This window comes from Bidens hawaiensis, unplaced genomic scaffold (assembly GCF_021521415.1).
Source record: "Bidens hawaiensis isolate Kalapana, Puna unplaced genomic scaffold, B.hawaiensis_p1.1 tig00004444_1, whole genome shotgun sequence".
NCBI classification, from domain to species: Eukaryota; Viridiplantae; Streptophyta; class Magnoliopsida; order Asterales; family Asteraceae; genus Bidens; species Bidens hawaiensis.
Window position 1 is genome coordinate 185,182 of NW_027491267.1, and position 8,980 is coordinate 194,161.

Consider the following 8,980-nt stretch of genomic DNA (forward strand, 5'->3'; position numbering starts at 1 on the left):
CTTTTCTTGACTCCCTCACTCACTCGTGTTAAACGTGTTATTTTTGTCCACTGATAATTTGTTAATATTATCTTTATATAAGTGTTGGTATAAGTGGTAATTTGAGTTCCACCTATAAGTGACCATCCTACACCTATATATACCTCAACTTGCCCCTTTCACTTTCTCACCCAATGCCTAAATCATAACAACTTTTCCAACAAAACACACTTAACCAAAGCAGTTCAGTTCTGTTCAGTGTGCTATGACTCGTCCGTACAGATTCCTATCATCAACGGATGTGGCGGCGGAATTACCTAACAGAGGATCCGAATTTGCGCTTATCCTGGCTGCTTTAATATGTGCTCTTGTTTGTGTTGTGGGTTTGATAGCCATAGCTTATTGCACTTGGCTTCAACGGAGATCGTTGTCCAATCAGACACCGGCCCAACCGTCTGCAGCTAATAAAGGAATTGAGAAGAAGCTCGTGGAGGTGATCCCCAAGTTTACATATGATTCGGCTAAGGAAGCGAATGGTGGTGATTGCGTGATATGTTTGGTGGAGTACGCTGATGGAGATGAGGTCCGAGTGCTGCCACACTGCGGACACAGGTTTCATATGGGGTGTATTGATAAGTGGCTTGGCTCTCACTCGTCGTTGTAGACAGGTTGCTGTGATTGGAAAATGCGAAAACTGCTGCAAGTGTTCAACAACTACAGGGGAACATCAAGGAAATGGAGGTTCTAGTTCTGTTAATAAAGTAGAAGGAAATCTTTAGGATATATAATCAGAGAGATTAATATTGTATATTTTATTTTTTAGTCTTATACAATTATACTTGATTATAACAATATGTCTTGCACTCAAATATGTACTCGTCCATTATCTTATTACTCGTTATCTATTGGTTATTGTGTATAATCATTAGTTTGTTAACATTAATCCACTCATATTTCCTTAAGTTCTTATTATTTCGAACTTTATATAACTTTATAAATTTAAGTAAATTATATATGAACTGAAAAATAATCAGATTAAGATTTCTTCGTATATGTAGATGTAGTATCATCATTCGAACAATCTAAGCTGCCCAAAAGAACAATCCACGATAAATTCTTCACTTCAAAGGTCAAATAAACAATATGGTGGATCGACGAAGTTGATGGAATATGACGGGGTACCGTACATTATTAATTTAACTTTTTTTTTTGATAAATTAAAGTGGTTTATAAGTTTTGATGGATGCATATAATTTCTTATTACATATATCATCCATATTCCATAATGTTTTGGATTTTTGGAAGAAATTTCGGTCAATTCTAAATTGATAAAGAAGACGCGTCATGTCATATTAAATTTCTGGTCAATTCATATAGTCCAAAGAGAGCAACTTTTGAAATTAGGAAATAGTCACTGTGGTCGATGTTTTTTACAAAAGAGACATCTAACTTTAGCCTATCAAAGTTTAGACATTTTTAATTTTAGTCAATAACAAGTCGCCACATCCCATATGACGGTGTGAGCTCGAAAATATAACATGATTATCTTATAATATGTACGTTTGCGGATCCAATCAGTATAGTGAACGATCGGGATATTTCATTGATTTTAGATATGGTTGAAAAGACTCCTTTTGAAATGTTTCTACTGCAATATTGCAGTCACGTTGGATCAAACAATCACAAGAACAAGTTGGGTAATTCTTATTCAAAAATAATAATCAAAACTGTCTTCACAAGCAGAAAACATATGTATTTAAAGCCTAAACCTAGCAATGACTTTAGGCCATAAATAATGAAAAAGGAAACAAAATAAAACACCAATTCAAAAAAACTAATAGAAGCAAATAACTCCCAAGTTGCATAATACGTCAATGCTTAGCAGGCTTAGGCTGGGTCTTCAATTGAGCTTAACACTGGGCCAGAACTGCTGTGGATTGGGCCATAGTCTAGGCTGTTTCTTGGGTCAGCCCCGACTGCGTCATGCTCCCCTTCTTCGAGAGGGATCGTGCTCGATTCAAGGGGATCATCCAGCTCCGGAACAAACGCTGAAAGATCGGCCACATTGAAAGTGGCAGGCACATTATAATGATCAGGCAAGTCGATCTTGTAGGAATTGTCATTAATTCGTGCCAACACTTTAAAAGGTTCATCCGCCCGTGGCTATAGCTTTCTTGCTTTTCCACCAGGAAAACGATCCTTGCTATGGTGCACGCACACAAGATTGCCTTCATAAAAGACTATTTTTTTGCGCTTAAAATTAGCTCTTCTTTGATAAATGATGTTGTTATTGATGATCTTTTCACCTACCTGTTCATGAATGAGCTTAATTTGGGTAGCCCTATGGTCACCTTCGGTACTCTAGTGCTCAACCGCAGGGAGAGGAGCAAGATCCAGAGGCGTAAATGGATTTCGACCATACACCACCAAAAAAAAATCTCATACTCGTGGAACGATGTGAGGACCTATTATAAGCAAACTCCGGTTGAGTCAAAACGAGATCCCATTGTTTTGGGTTAGTACCAATTAAACTACGCAATAAATTTCCCAGACTCCTTTTAGTCACCTTGGTTTGACCATCACTTTGGGATGGTGAGCACTGCTAAAAATTAAGACTGGACCCAGTTTCTTCCATACGGTCCACCAAAAATGGCCAACAAACTTGACATCCCGATCCGATGTCAAAGACTTAGAAGTATCATGTAGGCATACAATTTCCGCTAAATATAAGCGGGCAACTTGACTTGCATCATAAGCCTTGACAAATGGAACGAAATGAGCCATCTTAGAGAAACGGTCGACCACTACCATAATAAAATCCTTCTTACGTTGCGTTACTGGGAGACCAACAACAAAATCAAGGTTAACGTCTTGCCATGGGCCATCAGGGACTGGCAATTGGGGTGCAAAGGCTCGCATTTGTGTGATGAGTCTATGTGATGTGGCACTTACGACACCTATCCACAATGCGACTAACAACAACACTCATCTTCAGCCAAAAAAAAACGTTCCTTAACCAGCTGGAGAGTTTTATCTCTCCCAAAGTGATGTGAATTATCTAAGTGCTAACATATGAAAGTCCCCACTAACATAGTGATTAACTTCAGCCGGTGGCTTGTGAATAGTACTATTGGTTTGACAAACCCAAACGGAGCCGGCATGGTTTGCTGAGACTTTAACCCGTTTGCACATGACCATAATAATACAAACATGCTATGTAGTGTTAGACATAGCTACTTGGGGCATGTTGTGGGCGGAAGGGGTGCCACAGTGGTTGATTGCGCGTGGGAAATGGAGGCACACGGCACAAACAGACAATCAAGGCTTCACTGTAGATGAGCATAATTACATCATATACATATATACATATTTGCATGCGTATATACAAACTATGACTTGTAAGTACGCATACCTCATTTCTTGAAACTCGTGAAACTAACCAACTATATGTAGTTGACCTGCTTTTCAGGTATACTAAAGTTGGAATGAATTGATGATGTGCTACCTCTTCTGGAATGTGATCGGTGCTATGTGAATAGATGAACTGATTTTGTTTTGTCTCACCTAGATTGTAAACGAAGATAGAAAGATGTAATATAATGTAAAATAGTTTGTAATGTTTCTTTATAAACAATGTGATTGATTGTGACATTTGAGCCAAAACAAGGTACACCTCAGTACGTATTTATCGATTAAGCAAATAAACGCTTTTTGCATAACAAACGAACGATTAACCGAACGGGTCGGGTTATGACCCAGAAATCCCGGGGAGCCATCTATAAGTGTTATACGTTTAATATAAGCTAAAATATTAATAATAAGGCCTTAGTTCGATAGCAAACAAGTTAAACGAAAACATGCTCGTTTAACTACCCGCTATAGATTTAAACACGAAAGATAGTTACAAACCAAGCATTGTATCATCCGTTAAGCCAAAAAAGACTTACCAAACACTTATTTGAAATGTTTTAAGCGATCCGTGAAAATATTTTCGATTTTTACAAACGTATAGTATGTTTTTATAATTTTACTCAAAACTAGCCGAAAAACACTCGTTTTCGCACTGTTTAACGCACCTGATAAGTTTTTCGCGCCAAAACCCGAACCCGAACTAAATTTGGACAGGGCTTTTCGTTTTTGGGCCTTTAGAATCAGAAACTTGGGCCAAAGTGGGCCCATAAGCCTTCCGATCGGCCAGCCCACCCCACCCCTCATTTTTTTTTATAAAACTTGTTATCTAAGCTGGTTTATTCATTTCACTTGATAAAAACTGAAGTCCAAGCAGCTGCAAGTCATTTTTTCCAGAAACCTTCCAAAACCCTAAGGTAACAACTTAAATAAGTAACATTTAAACTTGTTTAACCATGATTAATACCATAAAAACATGTCTTAATTGCTAAAAATCATTCCTAACAATGTAAAAATTCTAAAAATGGTCCATAAACATGTTTTGATCATACACATGGTAAGGAACCTGTTTTGATAGTTTTTTTGGCCATAAACAAGGATTAAAGGGTTGAAACGGCGTTTTTACGGTTCAAAAGTTCGTTTTTGTGCACTAGCCGAAACCCTAAGTTAAAGGGTTGTTCTATTGATGAAACCTTCTTGGTTTGTGATATAGGACTTGTATCTAGCCTACATAGGAGCACAAAATCTTGAAAAGTTGATTAGAAAGGAGGAAACGAACCAAAATCGCTAAGGTAATGCCGAAACACTCGCTTACGGGATGTTTAGGTTAAGGTTGTGATGTGCATATTACTAGGCCCTGAAATTTTTCAGGGACATCAGGAACCATGTCATTGAGTCCCTGTTCAAATTTGGTAATTTTTCAACCATCCGAGAATATTTGGAGAATTTATTACCGAATTGGGACGTTTATTTGGGAAAAATAGCTAAAGTACTTCAAAAATTATGAAATTTTTCTGGGAACTCAGATTTTATGTATTTTGATCACATGGGAATTTTCTGATCATTTGGAGAAGTCTAAAGGTGTTTTGTGTATATGCGTTCGTGTGAATTTTTATAGCCGAATTTGGGCCGAAAAGAATATTGCACAAGCTTTTTACATTCTGGAATTGATAAGGATTGTTTTGGGATATGATTTGAGTATTCAGGAATTTTGGTGGAATTTTTGGAAATTGTTTGGGATAAACGGACGATTTTCAGGCGAAATATAGCTGATAAATTGAATTTTTATAAATTAATAAATCAATAAATAATTCCAGAAATATTTTTATAAAAATCTACATATTTTAATTGATAAGTGGGTAAAATTTTTATAATTTAATGATTAACAGTTAATTAATTATGCTAATTTAAAGATTAAACAAATTTAGTTTTTATAAAAACCGGTAAGTTCATGACTAACGAACCTGCGGGAATATCAAAACACCAAGAGTGATCAAAAATCATATTTTTGGATTAATTAAGTAAAAACAAACTTTTCTATGAGAAACCTGGACAATCCGGATAGATTGTGCGCGTTTCTTGTTAAATCAAACTGAATAAACGGAAACGGGTCCTGAGGCTAATCCGGTACCCCAGTATGTGATCCTTCTGTAAAACTTAATCATTTTATTAACCAATACATTTACCCAAGCTTATTTCCCCATAACTGTTTTCTGAACGCGTAAACGAACAACTTGGCCCAGCTGGGAAAACAGGAATCTGAGCCAAGTTCGGTTTTAAGTATTAGACATTGAACAACATCACAACGTAAGCCTATTACCACTTTCTGGGCGTTCCAGCTATACCCAGATTAGTTATACAGCACAGTTTAGTACCAAGATTATAATAATATTAAAATATTAATATTATTATAATATGAACTATAGGGACTAAATGATAGCAAGGGAAACGAACCCCAAGCTGATCTTGCACTGAGTGCCTACAAAACCGTGAGTTCCATGACCCCTCTTTTCAAACTGTTACAAACCTTTGGGGTGAAAAGCGTGTTTATATACATTATCTACCAGTAAACGGTTCAGGATATAGATTATCTTAACATGTATATATAAAAAGTCCATACAACCATAATGATTAACTACGTGCTGATAAAAGGTGATTATTATCATTGATTGGTATATTAAGTGGAGAGAGTATGAATGACAAAGCATAATGAAATTACATGTGACAATATGTTTATACAAACACGTCATGTTACGTTAAACATAACTAATTTGGGAATAATGTGGTCTGTAATGGCCATGGGGCTATTGTGGGTGAAAGGGGGGCCACAATAGTACTAAACTAAAGTTGAGTATGGCCTATGAGCCAAGTTCTGCTGCAACTTATAAACTAAAGTTGAGTATGGCCTATGAGCCAAGTTCTGCTGCAACTTACTAAACTAAAGTTGAGTATGGCCTATGAGCCAAGTTCTGTTGCAACTTATAAACCAAAGTTGAGTATGGCCTACGAGCCAAGTTCTGCTGCAACTTACTAAACGAAATAACTTGATTATGACATGAGTGTTAAGAAAATATTATGATTATATATGTTGTGGGCGGAAAGGGGGCCACAGTGGTTAGTAATACGTGATAAATACTATATATATATGTGTGTGTGTATTGTGTACATATATATATATATATATATATATATATATACATACTATGTGGATAGGTGTAGGAAATTCTATGTGTAGAAAATAATAATTGTTTGTGTATACAATGTGTAATGTTTGAGTTTACGTGAAACCATTGTGGTCAGAAGAGGGACCATAGTGGTGATTTTACGTGGAACCGTTGTTGGTGGAAAGGGGGCCACAGGGGTTGATTTTATTTGGAAAATGAAGGCACGAAGTACGAATGAGCAGTCACGATTTTATCGTAGTTTCAAACTCTATCATAAACTTATACACATGCATATCAGTATACAAAGACGTAGATATACATATATAAAATGTAAATACATTTTCTTATATACGCGTGTACATACAAACTATGACTGTATGGTGCGCAGAACTGATTTCGTTAAAACTTATGAAACTCACCACTATTCGTAGTTGACCTGTTTTAACATGCTTTTCAGGTAATCAGATATGAGAAGTAATTTCCTGTGCGTTACGTGTCTGATTGGTGATTGATGTCGTGGGCATTTGAGTTAGAAGTAAAGTAATTGAAGAACCGGTTTGATTGTATCACCTAGTGTGTAAAAGATGTTAGAACAATGTAATATATTGTAAATTAGTTAGTAATGTTTCTTTATGAACAATGTATTTGATACCAGTTGTATCTGTTGCATTTCTGTTTTACGCTTCCGCAATTCGCTTAACGGGGTGTGACATTGATACCAGAGGTGTCTGTTAAATTCCCATTTTACGCTTCCGCATTTGCTAGTCGGGGTGTGAAAAAAACTCTTTTGAAAACTAATGGATCCTAGTACTTTGATGTTTGTGATAATCATATGCTTACAATATAGATGGCGTCACGCGCTCGCGCTTCCGCCGTGGTGGGGTGTGATGTGACATCCGTGGCAAAACCGAGTACACCTTAGTACTTACAAACTCGAATAAGCGTTTAACCTCTTATTGCGTAACGAACAAACGAATAACCAAACGGGTCTGGTTATGGTCCGGATATCCCGGGGTGCCATCTATAAGTGTTATACGTTTAATATAAGCTAAAATATTAGTAATACGGCCTTAGTTCGATAGCAAACAAGTTAAACGAAAACATGCTCGTTTAACTACCCGCTATAGATTTAAACTCGAAAGATAGTTACAAACCAAGCATTGTATCATCCGTTAAGCCGAAAAAGACTTACCAAACACTTATTTGAAATGTTTTAAGCGATCCGTGAAAATATTTTCGATTTTTACAAACGTATAGTATGTTTTTATAATTTTACACAAAACTAGCCGAAAAACACTCGTTTTCGCTCCGTTTGTCGCACCCGATATATTTTTGTCGCCAAAAACCGAACCCGGAATAAATTTGGACTCGGCATTTCACGTTCGGGCACGTAAATCGAGAAAAGTGGGCCAAATGGGCCCAAAAGGGGGCCCAACAAGCCCAGCCCGCTAAAAAAGACTTTTTTACCCTTGGTTTTCCTTTAAATATTAAACAAGTTCAAGATATTTTGAAGTCATTTTCTTGTGAAGAATCTGGATATCAACCTGGTCTTCTCAAAACCCAGCAAGAACTAGGTAAAGATGTCATAAATAATCGATTTTCGGCTCGTTTAAACTCAATTAATACCATATAAACATAGCTTGATTTCCAAAAATCATTCCTAACCATGTAAAAACCTTAAAAATGGTCCATAAACATGTTTTGATCATAAACATGGTGAGGAACCTGGTTTAATAGTTTTTTTGGCCACAAACACGGATTAAAGGGTTGAAACGGCGTTTTTACGGTTCAAAAGTTCGTTTTTGTGCACTAGCCGAAACCATAAGTTAAGGGCTGTTATGTTGATGAAAAATTGCTTGGTTTGTGATATAGGACTTGTATCTAGCCTACATAGGAGCACAAGAGCTTGAAAAGTTGATTAAAAATGCGGAAACGAACCAAAACCTCTAAGGTAATGCCGAAACACTCGTTTACGGGCTGTTTAGGTTATGGTTGTGATGTGCATATTATTAGACCTTGAAATTTTGCTGGGACATCAAATTTGGTAATTTTTCGACCATCCGAGAATATTTGGAGAATTTATTACCGAATTGGGACGTTTATTTGGGAAAAATAGCTAAAATACTTCAAAAATTATGAAATTTTTCTAGGAAATCAAATTTGATGTATTTTGATCACATATGAATTTTGAGATCATTTGGAGAAGTCTAAAGGTGTTTTGTGTATATGCGTTCCTGTGAATTTTTATAGCCGAATTTGGGCCAAAAAGAATATTGCACGAGCTTTTTACATTCTGGAATTGATACAGATTGTTTTGGGACATGATTTGAGTATTCAGGAATTTTGGTGGAATTTTTGGAAATTTTTTGGGATAAACGGACGATTTTCAGGCGAAATATAGCTGATAAATTGAATTTTTATAAATTAAT

The 8,980-nt window shown here is 36.3% G+C and overlaps 1 pseudogene; it reads left to right on the plus strand.

Annotated features, from left to right (window-relative positions):
• Positions 1 to 244: 244 nt before the first annotated feature.
• Positions 245 to 758, plus strand: LOC143626580 (RING-H2 finger protein ATL8 pseudogene; annotated as a pseudogene).
• Positions 759 to 8,980: the final 8,222 nt, after the last annotated feature.